The sequence below is a fragment of the Lissotriton helveticus genome, chromosome 10, assembly GCF_964261635.1.
Source record: "Lissotriton helveticus chromosome 10, aLisHel1.1, whole genome shotgun sequence".
In the NCBI taxonomy this organism is placed as follows: Eukaryota; Metazoa; Chordata; class Amphibia; order Caudata; family Salamandridae; genus Lissotriton; species Lissotriton helveticus.
The window spans coordinates 1,198,616,465-1,198,636,758 of record NC_136071.1 but is presented as its reverse complement, the minus strand read 5'-3'; positions in this window follow the sequence as shown (position 1 = coordinate 1,198,636,758).

Here is a 20,294-nt window from a genome sequence, read left to right as displayed (position 1 = left end):
TATCCTCAACAACGTGCTCTGGTAGGCCCCAATCAATGTTCATATTGTAAGGAAGAGGGTCATTTCAAGTATAGTTGCCCTATTTTGTTACAGCGTATGAATGGTGCTCCTGGTGCAAGAGGTCGAGGTGTTCAACAAGCTCCTAGAGGTAGAGGACGTGGAAATTTCCCCCAGAACGCGCGTCCCTTTCCGCCTCAAAATTCAATGAATAGTTTTGATCAGCAGAATAATGTGTCTGGTAGGACGACTCAGTACTATGCTGATGACTACTATGCAGAAGATGAGAATATGGAAGGTAATGATTTCTAGGACAGCAATAGACAAAGAGAGGGAGTCGTTTCAGTTCCAGTAGATCAGAGAGGACCTTACGTTGAGGTGATTACATCAGGTGTGTCAGAGCCTTTTCTGTTGGATACTGGTGCTACAAAGAGTTCTATTATGCACTCTAAACTCCCTGGCGCACCTTTGTCTGGCGAGACGAATGTTTCAGTGGGTTTTTCTGGCGCCCCTGTTAGGAACCCGGTTTCTAGTCCTATGTCCCTTTCTGTTGGACCTTGTCAATTCGAAGCACCCCTTATTCTGACGACAGGTTGTGGTGAGAACTTGTTAGGATTGGATCTGTTGAAAAGATTGTATGCAACCTTGTATTGTTCTCCTTCGGGAGTACAACTTACACTGGGTAAGAAAGTGATCTTCCCAATGTATTTGTCGAAGGATAAACTTCCGACAGAATTGTCGTCTCTTCCAGATATTCTTTGGGCTACTGGTCCTAACGATGTGGGTCTTTTGGAAATACCGCCATATGTTGTGACATTGAAAGCCAATGTTAAAATGCCACGCATTCCCCAATACAAGATCTCTAGTGAAGGTGAAAAGGCATTGCTAGCGATCATTTATGATTTGATTGAAAAAGAGGTAATTGAAGAGACAAGAGGCAACGTTTGCAATAGTCCTGTTCTGCCTGTTTTGAAGCGTACTGACCCTTCTCAGCCACCTGTTTACAGGTTTCTGATTGATCTTAGAGAGGTGAATAAAATAGTTGTGCCACAGTTTCCAGTTGTTCCTGATATCACTGCACTATTGACTATGATTCCAGCTTCCGCGACCTGGTTCTCGGTGATTGACTTGAAGAATGCTTTCTTCAGCATCCCGATTGCCGAGGAGAGCAGGGATATTTTCGGATTCTGTCTAGGAGGCCGAAGCTTCCGGTTTAAACGCGCTCCCTAAGTCTATTGTGAGAGTCTGTCAATCTATAGTCAGGCTTTAAAAACACAGCTTGATACGATTGTTTTACCTGATGGCGCTACCCTTATTCAGTACGTCGATGATTTGCTAGTCGCTGCAGATACTGAGGAGATTTGTAAAGAAGCCACGTTGTCATTGTTGCGCCATTTGTCTGATTTGCATCACAAAGGGTCTCTTTCGAAATTGCAATATTGTCGACAAGAAGTGACCTACTTAGGTCATCTCTTATCGAAGGAGGGAAGGAAACTGACCCCAGAAAGAATTCAGGCAATTGCAAAATTGAGTGTGCCAATTACACAGAGAGAAGTGCGTGCTTTCTTGGGTATTACATCATATTGCAGACAATGGATACCAAATTTTTCTTTGCTGACCAAACCTTTGGTAGCACTGACCTGTAAAGATACACCGAATCCCCTTCCGTGGTCTGAAGAGTGTCAGAAAAGTTTTTCCGAATGGCGTAATGCATTGTGTTCGGCTCCTGTGTTGAGTACCCCCGACTACAGTAAGCCCTTTACATTGTATGTCCATGAGAAAGAAGGTTGTGCATTGTCAATGTTGACACAACCGTTCGGAGACAAGCAGCGTCCATGCGCGTATTTTTCGTCGACTTTGGACCCGGTAGCTAAAGCATTGCCGAGTTGCTTGAGAAGCCACAGCGGCAGCAGCTGTTTCTATTCGGCAGTCTGCGGGGTTAGTGATGAATAATACATTGATTGTGATGGTTCCACATGCAGTGGACACGTTGTTAACAGGACCAAGACACAGCACTTAACTAGTGTTCGATTGTCAGGTTACGAGTTGACACTTTTAGCGAGTCATGTGCACATAAAGAGATGCAACACGTTGAATCCAGCTACGTTGTTACCGATTGTAGCAGAGACAGATGTTTCTGAACAGCATGATTGTTTTCTCAGGACAGAAGAAGAAACGAAAGGGAGAGTAGATCTTAAGGACACTCCTCTTGTGAAGTGTGATGGTACCTTATGGGTGGATGGTTCGTGCTTCAAGCTTCCGAATGGTGATACGACTGCGGCATATGCTGTTACGACTTTGCATACGATTGTTGAAACTGCACGTATCCCACATAATTCAGCTCAAGCAGCAGAGTTGATTGCACTTACGAGAGTGTGTGTGTTGTCAAAAGGAATGAAAGTGACCATATATACTGACAGCCAGTATGCGTTTGGTGTGGCTCATAGTTTTGGACGATTGTGGAAAGAGCGTGGGTTTCTGACTTCGCATGGAGTCAAGATTCAGCATGGTCAGTTGGTGAATGAGCTTCTTGAGTCACTTACTTTGCCAGTACAAGTTGCGATTGTGAAATGCAGTGCACACAAGAAGGTTACTGACGACGTTGGTCGCGGTAATGCATTTGCTGACGAAGTTGCAAAAGAAACAGCAAGGGATGTGATCAGTCGAATGTATGTTGCAGGCCCTGCAAGATGGGTTGGTGACGTTGGAATGTGTGAAGATACGATAGAGAGTGTGAAGTCTATTCACGCTGAAGCTACAGAGAAAGAGTTGAGTGTGTGGAGAGAGAGTATGGGTAAATTGGATGCAAATGGTTGTTGGGTTGAATTGTCAGAGCATCAGCGATGGTTGTTACCCGATGCGTATGTGCTTGCAGTGGTTACAATGGCCCATGGAATGGCTCATATCAGTGTAAAAGAGATTTGTAAGTTGTTGGCTCCAGTATGGCAAAATGCTTGAATTCCTAAGTGTGCAGAGAATGTGGTCAAGAATTGCATGGTGTGTCTGAAATACAATCCTGGTAGGGGAACCCCAACTCCAGCTGGTCATTTTGCGCCTCCTACGTATCCGTTCGAGGCTTTGCAGCTAGATTTCATCCACATGGAAAGGTGCAACAATTTGAAATACGTACTCGTTGTTGTTTGTGCCTTTTCAAGATGGGTAGAAGCATATCCCCTGAAAGATAGCACTGCCTTATCCACAGCTAAAGCCCTTGTCAATGAATTTTTCCCTAGGTTTGGAATGCCAAGAATGGTCTGGAGTGATAATGAGAGTGATTTGTGGGTCGAGTGATGAAGAAAGTAGGTGAAGGGCTAGGCATCCAGCAACAATTTCACGCTGCAAATCACCCCCAATCAGCTGGACTAGTAGAGTGCTACAATGGCACTCTAAAACTTAAACTGGCCAAGATACAAGCAAGCTCTGGCATAAAATGGCCCGATGCTTTACCATTAGCATTCCTATCAACAAGAATGACTGTGCATACGCGAGTGGGACTTAGTCCTTACGAAATTGTGTTCGGCTGCCCGGCCAACATATGGGGAGTGCCAAGGCCGACAAAATTCAGTGAGATTGAACACCCTGTACTGCTTGATTACTTGTATGATTCTGTCGGCTAAATTGCGTGTTTTAACAGGTTCATGATACTCTGCCTCAAGCTTCTGAAGATCCAGGTCACATCATCGATCCTGGCTCATGGGTCTTGGTGAAAAATTTCCAGCGGACAAAGAACGAACAGCCCCATTGGACAGGCCCACACCTAGTCCTGCTATCAACAAGATCCGCAGTACGAGTGGAAGGAAAGAAGCACTGGATCCATGGTGTACATTGTAAGAGGGTCCCTTTGCCTCTGCCGTACGACCGGTGGGTCCAGGAGGGTATCGCTGACGCTGAGACTGAGACTGTGCCTCGTTTTCTGCCTTTCAGCGATGCACGTGTAAAGGGAACAAACTCTGAACGTGAAAGTGACAATCTTTTGCAAGAAGCTGTGCCACCGTCAATTCGATTGGACACTACAGAGCCTGAACTTTTGTTCCAGGACCAGACATTATCTGGAAAAAGTCATTATAATCTGAGGCCGAGAACTATGGACAAATAAATACATTCCTTTTCTTTGCTATTTTTTGAAAGTGCAGCTCTCTCACCTGAGAAACTTTTTTATTTTTGATTTTCGAACCACCATCCGGGTTCAGCTGTAGGGTCGCGGGCGACAAGTCTTTGGTGTGCAAGCTGGAGACACAAGGTCGACGGTTCTGGTTGGTCCTTGGGAGTTCCCTGGACTGACAGGCGCATTCCTTAGCACCGAACACCCTACCTCCGCGAGCAGCACGGTTAGAGGATGGAGTTTTTCGAGATGGAGAGACCTGCCAAAGAAATGAACTTTAAAGCCAAAATGTGTATAATGATGACCAAGAAACGTTTTTTGATATTATGCATTTTCATGTTGTTTAGTGTAATGGTGTATTTAATAGGATATGTTTTATTCTCTTTTCGATGACATTTGCACCCACTACACAGCCCATACCTCCTTCTACTGTTTCCTCGCATTCTTTTCATCCTCTGCCTGAACATGAGTCCTCTAGAAGATTAGAGTTCTTTAATAACTCCTTCGTTCAGCTTTTGCACCAACACCAATTAGTAGTGAACACGACTAACTGTTGGGTGTGTGGTCTTATGCCTCACACTACAGACAAAGGTATCTCTTATCTGGTCCTGCCATTCAGCCATAATGGTTCTGTGTGGGCATACAGAACGATGTTCATCTACGCTCATGAAGTCAACCCCCTACGTTCTGTGAAAGATAATCCGAAGAATAGTGGTCTAGTTAAGGGTATAGTAGATATGATCAGGAAAGCTATTTCCTATGAGACTATCCCGAGAGATGAGACACTAGCATATATTGGATGGAACGTGACCGGATATGGAGTTACTCTGAGTGAGAACCAGCGAGCAAAAAGATCCTCCCCGATTTGGGTTGTACCCCATCAGGGTCATCTATGTCTGCAAGGTAATGGCAAGAATCCCAGAGCTCAGCTCGGGAAGAGTATCTGCAATGAGACGTATGTCTTTGCGTCCCAGACTTCCCCTTCGTTCCTAGCAGCTAAGGGTACCTATTTCATCTGTTATGATAGAGCATACACATGGTTGCCCCCTGACTTCTCGGGCACATGTTTTGTTTCGTTCCTGTTGCCTCCCACCTACACAGCTGCGGCAGATTACCACAAGACAAGGACAGTTAGAGGTGTCTTCAGTAAAGAAGACACTACAGGACAAGAATTGGGAGATTTCTTGAAGGGTTTTCTGCCGTTTTGGGGACCTAAGGTTAACAGCAGGAACATAAGGCAACTGACAAGGGTGGTCGAGTCCACCATAGTTGAAACTGCCAATGCCCTTAGTAACCTGACTGCTGAGCTCCAGTCGGATCGTCTTATGACTCTTCAGAACAGAGTTGCGTTAGATGTCATACTTGCCGACCGAGGTGGGGTATGTAAAGTGATCCAATCAAGTTGCTGTGTTTTCATTCCAGATAACGCTCCAACAGTGTACCAGGCCATTTCCAAACTACATAAGATCTCTGAATCTATTCATGTGGATAAAGGAGATTGGTCGTTGATGGGATGGTTCTGGGAACTGTTATCTGCCTGGGGATGGAAGATTCTAATGGTCATTGGGATGATCTTAGCCATTCTTTTCCTGTTCTGTCTTTGTGTACAGTGTGCCCCTGCTATATGTGGCCTCTGCACTACATCATGTGTAAGGAAACCTGTATCGAGAGACAAGCTAAGTAATAGGATGATGCTACAGCAACATCTCAATGAATTTATGAATATAGACCTCGACTCAGATTAGCGTGAGTGTAGGTTAATTGCCTATGTAAGGGCAAAAGGAGGGCTGTGGTACTGAAAATTCTGAACCCATGTCATAAACATCGTCATATCTTGATGATTTTAGTATCAATAGACCGAGAATAGGGGCGTGGCTTGGACGCCGATCGGGATGGCGGCGTGAGCCTGAAGCTCCGAGCCTGATCCCGTCAAATATCCTGGGAAAAAACGCTTCCGGGATGCTAGCGGCACGGGAGCCCTGCACGGAGCACCAGGGGAACAGAAGACCATTGTTGTGGACCAGCGCGGGCCTGCCGGCGGTGCCCGAATCCGATTTTAGACCCTGGGAGAGCTGCGAGCCGGACCTAAGATGGCGGCGGCCCGGGGCTGGGAGAGCTCACCGCTGGGGCGAGCGGCGCTGCAGCCGAGACACAGCAGCGGTAACTGAGCGGTGGTGTGAGCGGACGGTGGTCCCTGCCGCGGAGGGCTCACTGGTCGTGGGGGCAGCGGGGAACAACCCCCGCTGTACTGGAGGTGTCGGACCGAGGTGCCCCCCCAGCGCCTGAAGTGCAGGCCTTGTGCTGAAAGCGTAGCTGCCCGGCAGAACCAACTAATGACTGCAGTGGCGGCGTGCCGAGCCCCTGCTTGGGACCTGGAGGAGCTAGCTGGCGGTGGCTCTACATGGCTGACTACGGAGGAGCTGGGGCTGGAGAACTGGGGGCCGGGCGCGGTGCACGGCCTCAGAGCGTATTGTTGACCCCGCACCGGGGCTCCTGAGAGGCGTCTGCCGAACGGCGAGAGGAGTGCACCCGAGGAGAGGCCGCGGAACCGGGCGCCCATTGACTGGCGGCAGGGCTTGGACGCCGCGCGGTTGAGGTGGGAGCGGTGGGTCGGGGACCTGAGCTGATGGATGAGTAGGGAGATAAACTGTTGTGGAATAACGGCCCAGAACTGGACCGGTGTGGAGTAGCGCTGATCGGGGTGGCCGGGTGCGGACCGCTGGACACCTAGAGCCCCTGAGTGGCACCCTGCCTTACTTGCCTGGGGGTGGGGGTGTTGGCGCTAGGAATCACGTTGGGCGGAGTGGAGCAAAGCGCTGGAACAGCATTGTGGGCACAACCGGATGGTTGGAGGTGAACGCGACCTCCCAGCAAAGAGAATACCAGACAACGAGCAGCCATCTTTGATAGCCGGTGGGAGCCTGGGGGGTGCACTGAGACTGACTCTTGGTAGTGACCGCCACTTCTGGAGGGAACGCTGAGCCACTGTGTGGACGGGGAGTTCAAGGGGCCTCCTTCGCAGCTCGGATGAACGTTGGGTCCGGGATAACCCCCGGAGACAGCCTTGGCCCGGTTTCTGCAGAGGACAAGATGGCCGCCGAGGGCGGCGAACTGACGCTACATTGGGAACGGAAACGGGTGAAAATACCAGATGTCGGTGGCGGAGCCCAGGAGGACCAGGAAAGCTTGGCGCAGGAAAGGAGGCTGACGGCAAGGCTGGATGGAATACTGGAGGCGATAACCGCGAACAAGGAGTCCCTGCATCAAGATATAGCGCAGGTGGCCACGGGGCTTGGCCTCCTGAAGGCGGACCACGCTAAACTCAAGGATAGGGTGAAAGAAAACGAACTACTGTTGCAGGAGCTGAAACCCGCGGTGGTGACCGCAGAACATAAACTTTCTGACATCCTCAGTCGCCTAGCGACGCTCGAGAGGCGTGCAGAAGACTCCGAAGGCCGCAATAGGAGGAATAACGTGCGGGTGGTATGCCTGCCGGAGAAAGTGGAGGGGGATGACGCGGTAGCGTACATGGAGACCTGGTTTAAGACGGTCGTGGCCCCGGAGGGACTCTCCCCCATCTTCTCTCTGGAGCGGGCACACAGGGTCCCGGCCCGTCCGCCTATGCAGGGCCACCCTCCCAGACCGATGGTGGTCCGCCTGCTGCACTTCAAAGACCGTGACCTATTGATACAAAGGGCTCGCTCTGCAGGCCCCTTCCAAGTGGACAATAGCCCGGTCACGGTTTTTCCTGACTACACACAGGAGGTCCAAAGAAGCAGGGCCTCCTATCTGGCCGTGAAGAAGGAATTGAGAGATGAGGGCATACAGTACTCTTTGCTCTTTCCGGCGAAGCTGCAAGTGATCCTAGATGGTACGGCCCATTTCTTTCAAACTCCTGATGAAGTGTGGTCGTGGCTCGAGTTGTACCGTGCCGGTACGGATCGTAGAGGTAAAGGAGGTAGAGAGAGGCAGCCATTGGTCAAGGTGCGGAAATCACAGCGCCTCCGCAAAAAGGATAAACTCAAGAGAGCGCAGCAGGCGGATCAGATGGCGGCGAACAGGAAGGGAGCACTTGCCGCGACGGCGATCATCACGGGCTTGCAACAGGAGAGAACACTGCTGGAATCGGACTCTGGCTAAGACGATGGCAAATCTAAAGGGGACGTTTCGGATGTGGATAGCTCCGGGGGGCCAGCGGTCACCCCACAGACGGCGGATGGTCTATTTAATGAATAACACTGCCTGCGGGCCCTGAGTTCTGGCCTCCTGCTGGAGCGAGCTGCCCTGGTGCTCTGAAAATTGGCAGGTACTGTGCGGAAATGCTGACTGGGGTCAAGGGCTCGGGGCTAGGGCCTCGCCTGCTCCGGGTCCGCTCTGACTACCCCTTCTGTGGCCCTTAAGGCCTTCTGTGGTGGCGACTACAGAATAAGGGATTGGGTGTTGTGTTACAGGTTTGGATGGGGTCTGATGCAGTGTTGTTAGGTCCTGTTCTGGGGAGTGGGGTTGAGGGTTTTTTTTGGGGTGTTTTGTGAGGGGGGTTCGACTGCATTGATGTGGGTAGTGGGTTGATTACAAGACAGTGGTTGGGTGATGGCAGCAATGGGGATGTTACCTAGGTTGAAATGCCTCACATGGAATGTTCGCGGACTTCGAACTATGTCTAGACGGTATAAGGTGCACGCCCATTTGGTGAGGCGAGGCGTCCAGATTGCACTGTTACAGGAAACTCACCTGACCAAGCCCGAATGTGCTGCACTGCAGAGGAGGTGGCATGGCCAGGTGTTTGGCACTGTGTATTCGGCGTTTGCCAGAGGGGTGCTGATATGGGTGAGGGCGGGGATCCTGTTCCAGGCTACGAATCAGTTGGTCGACCCTGAGGGACGGTTTGTGGTGGTAGAAGGGAGATTGTATGGCCGAGATGTGGTGTTGTGTAGTGTGTACGCCCCCAATTCTGACCAGGCCCGGTTTTTTGACGGCTTGTCCGGCTCGCTGGCGCACTTTCTGGCGGGCCCCATTATCCTTGGTGGTGACTTCAATTCAATTACTGATGTTACACTAGACAGGTCGCATCCCCCACTGTCTGACTCCCCAGTGCGCAGGCTAGCAGCCCATAGGAAAAATTGGCAGGAGAGATGGGGCCTTATAGATGTCTGGAGGGAACAGCATCCTGAAGTTAGGGATTATTCCTTCTTCTCAGCGCTACATGCATTACACGTTAGGCTAGATTCAATCTTGTGTGGCGGCCCTTTGGCGGCCATGACAGCACATTCGGAATACCTGGCTAGGACCATTTCGGACCATAACCCCCTACTGGTGACGGTGCAGTGGCAGCAGGCGAGATCGGCGGTTCCATCATGGAGACTGCAGCCAGCTGCATTGGAGGATCCGGTGTTTAGTGACACGGTCCTCCAAGGAATCGAGCATTACTTTGATGAGATGAAGGTTCTGCCACCACGAGATCGGTTGAATGGGATGCACTGAAAGTGGTGGTGAGGGGAGTATGCATGGGCAGGTTTCCGAATGAAAGGGCGACGGTTGTGTCTGATCTGGAGAAGGCAGAAGGATTGCTGAGGGATCTGGAGCAGCGTAGACCGGAGCGACCGGAGTTGCAGGGACGGTTGCTGGAGGCGAAAGAAGTGGTTGCAACAGAAACGGAGCGCTTGCGATGTTTTGATTATAAGTTGTATGCCACCAAAATACATGCAGAGGGGGATAAAGTGGGCACACTACTTGCTAAACTAGCTAATCCGGATCTCAGAGGTTTCCCGGTCATGAACATTAGAACGGAGTCGGGGGAAGTGGTTTATTCACAAACTGCAGTTGTGCGGCGCTTCCAAACATATTATACGAATCTCTATGAGAGTCGGCTGGAAGTGGAAACCCCGGAGATAGGGGACTACCTAGGGACGGTTTGTCTGCCAGTACTGGAGGCAGAGATAGCGAAGGAGTTGGGGGGCCCCATTACACTATCAGAAATACGGGTGGCCGTCAAACAGATGGCGAGGAATAAGACACCGGGGGTGGACGGCCTACCGATTGAATTCTATGCGAAATTTATAGATGTTCTGGCGCCTAAGATGTTAGCAGTGTATTCTGAGGCACTGACACTGGGACGCTTACCCCAATCGATGAGGGAGGCGTTGGTGGTGCCGCTCCTGAAGCCTGGCAAAGACGCTTCCGACGTGACGTCGTATAGACCTTTGTCTATGCTGACAGTGGATTATAAAATTTTGAGCCGCATTCTTGCCACTAGGTTACTTCCGTACATGACCACACTGGTACACCGGGATCAGGCTGGATTTATTCCGACCAGAAGCACCTCTCTGAATGTTCGCCGCCTGGTCCGCATACTGGACGATGTCTCGGACTCGGACCAATTGTCAGCAGTCTTGTCGATCGATATAAAAAAAGCTTTCATTAGCCTGGAATGGAGGTATTTAGATGGGGTGCTGGAGAAGTTCGGCCTGGGGGCTGGATTTGGGCGGTGGACGAGGGTGCTTTACTCGTCCGCTACAGCCAGAGTACGGTTGGGACCCGTCATATCATCGGACTACCCGGTGAGTAGAGGAACGAGGCAGGGATGCTCGCTTTCCCCCCTGCTGTTCGCTTTGGCAATGGAACCGCTGGCGGCACGGGCGAGATCAGGAGCTTGGTACAAGGGGATTGTCTGCGGGGTGGAGACTCACCATATCTCGCTATACGCGGACGATTTGCTGCTGTACCTGGAGGACACAGGGAGGGCACTGGAGGGAGCTGTGGAGATGTTGTCTGACTTTGGCAGACACTCGGGCCTTAGAGTCAACTGGAATAAGACGTGGGTTTTCCCATTGCGGGCAAATACGCGGTATCCCCCTCTCACCGCGGATATGGTTTGGGAGGACACATGCTTTACATACTTGGGTGTCCGCATTTACCACGAAACCGCTGATCTATTAGAGGGAAATGTCGGACGTTGTATAAGGGCTCTGAGAGGATGTATGGCTTTTTGGGCCTCCCTCCCACTGTCGGTACAGGGCCGGGTGGCACTGCTAAAGATGGTGGCTCTCCTGAGATTGTTATATTACTTTCGTACTCTACCGATTTGTATCCCGCAGCGGATGTTCAAAGATCTTAGGACAATGACCATCGAATTTATCTGGGGGCGCGGAAGGCGTACGGTAGCATTGAACACTCTGATGAGGCCCAAACTTGATGGAGGGTTAGCGGTCCCCGATTTTGAATTGTATTACCTGGCGGTTCAGTTGCAGGTGTTGTCGCTAAATGTAGCTAAAGAATTTAGAGGCCCGGAACGGGAACGAGGGACCGGTATACAACGGCATGTCCTCTCGTACATAATACTGCGGCAGAAACTAGATTTGAAAGGCCTGCCAGTGGAAGAGAAGACTCTCCGGCTGAGTTGGAATAGGAGTCTGCGGAGGGTGAACGCAACTCGTCCATACGCGCCGGAGATCCCGTTGGGGATGTTGACTGCGCTCCCACATGGGGGCGATTGGTCCCCGTTGTTAGAATGGGAGGAGCTGGGTTTGCTAATGGTGGGGGACTTATTTGTCGATGGGATGTTGGTCCCCTTCCGGGTCCTGCAGGACCAATATGGCCTCCCAGATGGACACTACCTGTTGCATGCAGCGGTGGTGGCAGCGATGCAAACGTATTGGAAAGGGGTTCGCACGGAACCGGACACCACCATGGCTTGCCAATACGTGGTGATGGCGGCGGGTACGATTAAGGCGGTAACGTGCCTTCACTCTAGAATGCTACGTGACGGGTTGGAGCCGCTGACTACCCTCAAAGAAATGTGGGAAGAGAGTCTGGGCAAACCGATACCGGACACGGTTTGGAGCCAAGTGTTGGAAAGGACATGGAAGGGTAGCAGAAATGCCCGCTTCCAGCAGGTGCATTTCTTTGTGCTGCATAGGGCTTACCTAACCCCGGGGAAGATTAGACGTTACTTTCGAGTGCAGGACGCGGCATGCCCAAGGTGTTTAGTGCCGGAGGTAGAGCTGGAGCACCTCTTGTGTGATTGCCCGAAATTAGGAACGTATTGGCCCGAGGTGGGAGAGCTTTTGAACACAGTAACTGATAGAGAGGTGGAATTCGACATGGCGACGTGCCTCCTGCTCTGGTTCCCCCATACAAAACGAACAAAAATTACGAGTAAATTCATAGACCTGGGACTCATATTGGCCCAAAGAGAAATTACCTGGCATTGGAAATCCAGAGAGGGCCCGTCGTTCAGGAGATGAATGAATGAGTTGTTGAAGTGGTCCAGATGCGAGAGTGTGGTTAGAATGCGGAAGGCCACCAAGACGGGTAATGAGAAGGGCTTGGAGGCAGGGAAAGCTTGGGAGACGATAGTGCAGGCGCTGCGTGACTACCTGACGTTGGATGAAGGGCGAGAGCAATCAGAGAGTGAGGTGGTGTGAAACCTGGAAGTGCGGTCAGTTGCCCTAGATAAGTAGAGAACCCTAGAGCCTAATCCCATGCATAATACCCACATCAATGGCAGTTAGAGGGAGGAGGGGGTAGGGCAGGTTTTGGGGACCCGCTGTAGCTCTAGGAGTGGTGCCTGTAGGTGGGACTCGTAGCAAGTGCCAGACAGAGTAGAACCAAGGGGTGTGGGATCTTGGGCACAGGCGTAGTGGTCACCGAGGGGTCTCAAGACAGTCACCAGGGGGGGTACTGACGAGGAGCTGCAGAGGCGGGCACAGTTGATACTAACGTAGCTGGATAGGCTAGCTAACTACACTAGGCGGGGCTTCGAGAAGGGGGATTTGTTGGTTGGAAAATGCAGATACTACATTTGGTTGTTGACCAGGTACCTGAGTGAGAAGGTCACCGTGCCACTATGCCGGAATACCGATACGCCACCCAGCCTCCGGGATGTGGGCGAAATGGCTGTGTGCAACTTTGTTGTTACTATAAGGCGTTAAGGTGACAAAGGTGTAATGGTTGACTTAATTGGATGCTTTGCTTTTCATTATGCAATAAAAACATGTTTAAAAAAAAAAAAATCAATAGACCGAGAATGACGAGGATACTATACACGGGTATTTTCGTCGTATTCAAGCCACGAGATCACCCTGAAATCAGAGATTCCGTTCTGAACCCCCGGGTTCCATTTTGTGCATGGAAGCCATTTTGTGATTGCCCCCACATAGGCCGATGACTAAGGCCAAAACGAGTCTTAAGGACACGTACACCTTTGCTGACTTTTGTGTGACCTGGGCAAGCTGACTCCACTGCCTGAAGCCAAACCTGTTCGGCCAGTTCCTTTCCCAGTGGCCGATCGAGATTAGTATCAATACCATAAACCTTTCATCGCATACAAACCATGCCTAATCTCACACACACCTGTCTCTGTTCTTTACTTTATGGCTTGCTTTACGAGGAGGAGGTGCCCGATTTTATTAGGGGTCCGTCGACATCTGATGAAAAATGTTGGGCCTTGCCGGGTAATTGATTGTGGGCTGGACAAACTGAAAATAAGTTTGTCATCATGATTCTGCTTTTTCTGTGTCGTGAAAATATGTGAATGGTCAACTGTAAAAATAAGGAATTTTTGCCTGAAGCATAATATTTTGTATAAAAAGGGAAGGCTGGCTTTGTAAGGTTGAGCAGTCTCCTGAGAATATACACTGTGTTGTACTTCTAGGATACCTGTTACTGGCTGCAGCCAATAAATTCGATCTTTGACTTCCCCAAGAAGACTCTGTGGTTCTGTAGTCTGAAACAGGAAGAACTCGAAGTCTTAGGGTGTGTTCCCTGGCACCGCTGGGTTCTGAAAAACCCAGTACTTCAGGTGGTGCACCGCTTGAAGTGGGTACCGGTCCCAGGATGCTTGTTTCCGGTTCAGGGAATACCTGGCTTGGCAGTTCTGGCTGGACTGTTCCCATGAGGCACAGGGTCAGACTGATTTGCATATGGCTGTGTCTGAACTGAGGTGGTGAAGTGATCTAAAGAATGGTGATGGATTCAAACCAGATCTGTGCCTGGGGGTGAGTGTCTGAAAAGTTTCAGCGCTCCGTCCATCATCTCATTGTGTTTGCTTGCTGGTGAGGGACGCCACGTTCCGGCTTCCAGGCCGAGATGTTTGCAATGCGCAGTCAGACGTTGGCGCCCAGGTGTTTGCGATGCTGTCTGCTCCGGAGCAGAGAGGCCTCCTTTCAAGTCTCAGGCCTCTAATGAGCGCCTTCAACGCTCTGACATCCAGCACACGCGTCCCACTCCCAGGACCGCGTGCGCTCGCGAGGGGCTGATCTAATATCCATTTCAAATGCGTGTCTGATCCGCAGCCAGGTGTGTGATGCGCCCTCCCCGCGCCTCAGATACCTGCAGAATGTCAAAACCAGCCGGGCTCAGGCGGTACTGCGCCTTCCCGCCAAATTCTGGCGCCTTCACGGATTTCCAGCTGCGGAAATGGACTCCACACGATATCTTCATTGTGGGGCAGATTTACAATAACTGGTGCATCCCTGCATATCAGCAGGGATGCGCCAGTTATTGTGAGCCATGCCTCCGCCACCATGGATGCGCCACATTTACAATGTGGCGCACCATGGGGCAAAAACGGCACAGATGCGTCACGCTGCTGTGCCGTAAAGGTGTCGCATTGCTGGAATTGCGTTGCAAGCGTGATGCAGCTCCAGCAATGCTCTGGGGGGCCTATTCTTACAATGCTGCGTCAATCCTTACGCCTGCTTCAGGCAGGTGCAGGGTTTTGCCGCAGCATGGGCTGAAAAGTGACTGAGTGAAATCTTGTAGATTTGACTCAGCTACTTTCAGGGGGCGTTCCTGCACCGGAACGCCCCCCCCTGCGCCGGAACGCCTCCTTCTGGCGCCAGGCTTTACAACGTGACGCATCTCCCAGATGCGTCACGTGGTAAATACCACGCACCATGGCGCATCTTTTGACGCAAAAGCGGCGTGAAAGGGGTACAAGGAGCTTGTAAATCTGCCCCTGTCTCTTTAAAAGGCCCTGTTTGTGCGCACGGCTTTACTTTGTAAGCAAAAAAGAGTAGCAAGCCCAACATGTTAAGAGAAAAGCAAAGAAAAAGACATACATGCGCTGGCGATGAATGAACAGCGCTGTGTCTCTGTGTGTGGCTAAGGCATACAAACAGCTCACACCTCCTGACACTCACTAATTATGGTCCGATTCCTCCCCCCCTTGGATGTAATTAAAGAGAATGCCACTGATGCTCTGATCTTTACCGGCTCAAAGATAAGCACACCTAGGGGCAGATTTACCAGCCCCTTGCGCCTCTTTTACGCCGCCGTTGCATCACTTTTGTGACACGGGGGGTGCAAAGCCAGCGCCATGCTGCGGGGTATTTACAACGTGAAGCATCTGGGAGATGCGTCACGTTGTAAAGCCCTGCACCATCAGGGGGCGTCCTGGCGCAAGGGAGGACGTTCCTGCGCAGGAACGCCTCCTAAAAGTGGCTGAGTGAAATCTACAAGATTTCACTCAGCCACTTTTAAGCCATGCCGCGTCCAAACCCTGCACCTGCTTGTAGCAGGCGTAAGGATTGACGCAGCATTTTAAGGATAGGACACCCCGAAGCCTTGCTGGAGCTGCGTCGCGCTTGCGACACAACTCCGGTAATGCGCCGCATTTACGCATCTGTCCATTTTTGCCCCATGGTGCGCCGCATTGTAAATGCGGTGCATCCTTGGTGGCGGAGCCGTGACGCACAATAACTGGCGCATCCCCGCTGATATGCAGGGATGCGCCAGTTATTGTAAATCTGCCCCCTAGTGTCTGCTCCACCGCAGAGCTGGTCAGACATAAGCCAGGAGTCCAGCAGGATGAGAGGGGGAGGAGGAAACCAGGCCCCTGAATCCCAAAGAACATACAATATACGACCCGAACCCGATCAGCAGAGCAAAGAACCTCTTCGAGGCGCTATACAGAGTACTACCTGCGCAGCAATGCTCAGTTGCTACGGATCCATCCTTCGCCCAGAGGCTCAGTAAGTGAGACCCCGGCCTCCACGTTGCTGGGAGAGTCGTTCTAAAGGTTTCTCCCGGATGGGATATTAGGGCCATCCTGTTCCCAATGCCTGGCAGCCGAGCTTCCCTAGTGAGGGGCGCCCCCTGCTGGAGTCTTCAAGGCCCTCGTCAGTCATGGCGACTAGTTCTGGCCGCACTCCCTCTGCTCACTCAGGGATGTCAGTGCGGCTGGGGCTGTGAATGAGCTCCGCGCTGACCTGCACCTAGAACTGATCGTCCTTTTCAGAGGCGCCTGGAGGCGGGGCTGAGCCTGAAGCGGACATTATTAGAGAAGACATCATAGAGTGTGGAGAAGCAGGTAATTACAGCCCACTTCTTTAACTCCCTCAGAGTCCCCCCATTCCCTCTCGGGTAAAACTGCTCAAGAGACTTGTCTACCCGCACGTAGAGACATCTTCAGGATGCTTACCGGGAAACAGGACACAGCTGGTTGGCTTTCATAGCTGGATGCATAGCTTAATTTGTGCCGGGGCCCTCGTCAAGAGGCCACTAGAGCGTGCACCACTTACAGTCCCTGCCATGCTGCCAGTGTCACTACCAACACTACTACTGAGCATCGCAGTCCTCCAAGGGTGACAATTCAGACGATTAAAGGCCCCCAAAGCTATATCAATGTCTTGGAAGGAGGTAGTAGCCATTTAAGGAATATTGAACTAATAGACAATTGTTTCTTTGCTCGTCTCTCTATTAGACAAACAGCGCCGCCATGTGGCAGACTATCATAAGTGCCAGTGCTGATAATTAAGTGCTAATGTCAAGCACCGGAAACCACCTGCTGAAATTAAGCACTGACTGGATGACCAAAGGAAGTACATGGATTGGATGAGTTTGGAGTTCACATATAAGACCTCGATTCAGCCTTTCACATGTCAACCACGCTCTCCTTTCGGCCACTTTAGCTGTATGAGACCGACACCGCTCTTAGGCCACTTGTGTTCCGGTTCAGGGTGGACCTGGCCCGGCAGTTCAGGCTGGGCTGTGCCCATGAAGAGCAGGGTCAGGGCTCATTTGCATATATCTGGTTACCATCCAAGGTGGCATTATGGGCAGAAAAACGATGGACTGGAATGTAGCCCTAAGAATTACCAGAGCTCCCACCCATCACTCTCAGGTATTTTTCTTGTCTTCATTCCTCTAGCGGTGGCAGCCCCCCCCCCCCCCCACCCCAGGCTGGGTCCTAAGATGGTTAAACTCATCTTCGATGCACAGAGCACAGCTGGAAGGGCCTAATATGTGGTTCTTTGTGGAACAGGCTCAATGTTCTAGGCTCTCTCCTATTTTCTCTACGTTTGTAACTTGTGTGAACACCAGTCGTTGAAATATTTGGATAGCTCCAGGAAGCTTTGGGTAGGAGTGATTGGTAAATACAAATAACAGAGTAACATAATATAACATGGAATAAAGGGCGGAGGCCCCCCGCACTAGAGTACGCCTGGTATACCCGGTCCCTTGGGTCAGTGGCAGTGACCTGGGCCCACGCTCCACACACTTCACAGGGAAGGTACCCTTCCCTCTGCTGCCCCCCAGCGGCCACACGGTAGCACGCCACTGCCTGTCAGTGCAGCCCCCGGCTGCCTTTGTGCCACATTCCCATGCTGGTGTCCTGCCTGTGAGTGACATGTTCACGTCCCTTGCGTGAGACTTGGAGTGACGCAATCTCTCTTACTCACAACACTCGATATGTGCGTGGCTGCTAGGACTGGGCGGTAAATTCCATTCCGCTCACGGAATTTGCGGAATTTGGGTAATTTCGCGTTGTGCGGACAACGCAGGATTGTCAAAAATTCTGCGATCTGCAGCTTCGTGGAATGTTTTGTCTGTTCGTGCTTTCAAAATGCGTGTTCACAAGATATTTCCCCCGAGCACGCATACAGCATTCACAAACAGGAATAAAGCATTGCGAATGGACAGAACAAGCAATTCTGCGTGTTAGTGGAATGTGAATGTAAATGTACAGGAATTTATATAGCGCAAATCACCAAGCGGTTTCTAAGCGCTTGCTTAGGGAACCCGTCCTGGTATTCCCCTGTGAGATAACCCCGGCAGGGTATCCGCAAGGTGAAAGCCAGGCATCCCGCCGCGAGGGGCCGTTGTGGAGATTAAGCAAGCTATTGCCCAGAGTCGCAGAGTGTGAACCCGTGAATCGAGTAGGCACCGGAGCAAGAATTGTCGAGTCCATGGACATTTTAGGACTCAAGACCCTGCCGCGCCGGGAATTGAACCCTGGTCCCGGGCTGACCTCTGCTTCCAGGTCTGCCTCCTCTAACCAGTGAGCCACACTTCTCCGTACTTGCGGAGACTTTTTACCATTACGCGGAGCTTTGTGTAGAGCGACTACGTAAATTCCACCTACCCCTAGTGGCTGCCCACTCAACTCCCTCCTCACCACAGACCACCTTCAAGCTCCTTCAGTGAGAAGAGGCTGACCCGCATCACCTGCCTCCTCCATAGGATGACGCAGAGGTGGAGTGGCCACCTCTCTGAGTAGCATTCCCAGTGCCTCAGGTGCCAAAAAAAGGCAGTGAGTGAGGAAAGATTAGGAAATGCACCTAGAATGGATTTCCAGCTGATAACTAGAGGCAAACTGTGCAGCCTTCAGTTCTGATTAGTCTGTGGATTTTAATGCCAGTATTTCCAACCGTGCTCCCTCACTTCTCTGCAGCCAATGGGAGTGCGGATGATGTCATCATCACAGATTCTGGTTGACTCTTTTAAATAGTGAAATGTGGCTCATAAAGAACACACAGGGGACTGGAGCCCGCCCGTTGCTTACCATTAGTTGGCTTTCCTTGTCACTCTTATTTGCCTGCTTCTTATTCGTGTCCCAGCTTGTCAATCTTGTGTTTGTCCATGCCATGGAGCATTTCCTCTCTGCGTCAGTTTTGATTGGTTGCCTTCGCTGCTCCCACTGCTTACTTTTCAAGAACCTCTTTTTTCTTTTGTGTTAAGCTCTCCATGTTTTCTAGCTGCCTCATTCATGCAGTGGTGGCCGGCATGGCTGGCGGCTGGCGGGGGCAGGCGAGCGCATGGGTGTCGGGCTTGGGGGTGTGTGTAATATAAAAGAAAAGAATGCAAAAAAATTAACTTCCCTTGCTGCCGGGTCCTGCGTCTCTGATCCTGCCGCCTAATCAAACTCTAGGGGGGTACAGAAAGCAAAGCCAGGACCCACTGACCACCCACTCTTCCCCTGCTCTGCTCCGAGAGCAGAGCAGCCACGCCCGCCCACCCACTCGCCAAGCAGCACAAGCATAAAATGATGATAACTCAAAGTTATTATCATTTTATTTATCTACTTCGCACTGCTTAAAAGCAGTGGGGCGGCGCTCCTCGGCCATAAGGGAGGAGCCACCATTTTATTCATGTTCTTTTCTTACCCTACACACTGAGATTAGGGGTGGGCGATAAATTCCACTCCGCCGGCAGAGTTCACTGAATTTTGTCCATACCGCCTTACGCTTGTAACGCGGAGTTCCAGCCAAACTCCACCAACCATCGTGTGGTGGAGTTTTACCTAGCGCATATCTCGCCAACGGTAAGTTGATGAGTGTGCGTGAGAATTGCCGTCCCTAGTGTGTTTTTCAGGCACTAGGAGGGCACCGGCTGAGATTTTCTTAACGTGGTTGTCACGGGCAGTCGCGTTTGTTCGCAGTAAGAAAGCTACCACGCCAGTAGAAACTCTACTCAAGAGGCAGCAAAGAAGCAGCACCCTCTGGTCCACCATGTGTTGCTGTTCACAGTGATTTTGCAGTACAGAACAAGCTGCCGGAGCTAAATTTCAGCGTGAGCAGCATGACGTGCTGTTTTTCACCCACTCAGGAACTCTGTGAAATCTGGCAGAATTTTCATGTAACTCCACAGAATTCCGCTGAGTGCGTTAAAAGTAAAATGACGATCGTGAACATTGCATGCACCATCTTGTTTAGTGGGAATGTCTATGTATACGTAAGCTGCAGCCATTTTAGCCATCACAGCCATTTTGTACTCTGCTGGTCACCTTCGTTTCACCCTGTCCTTGCTAGCATCCTTCTGACTCTCTGACCAAACCTGATATGTGTGCTGGGGGCTATAAACCCTATTGTCACGACAAACCTTAGTGCCACTTGCTGCCCCAAACTCGTTTTTCCTTTCATCTCTGTTTACAGACAAGCCTTTGGACAATCTTCCCCCACCGCACCTAGTTACT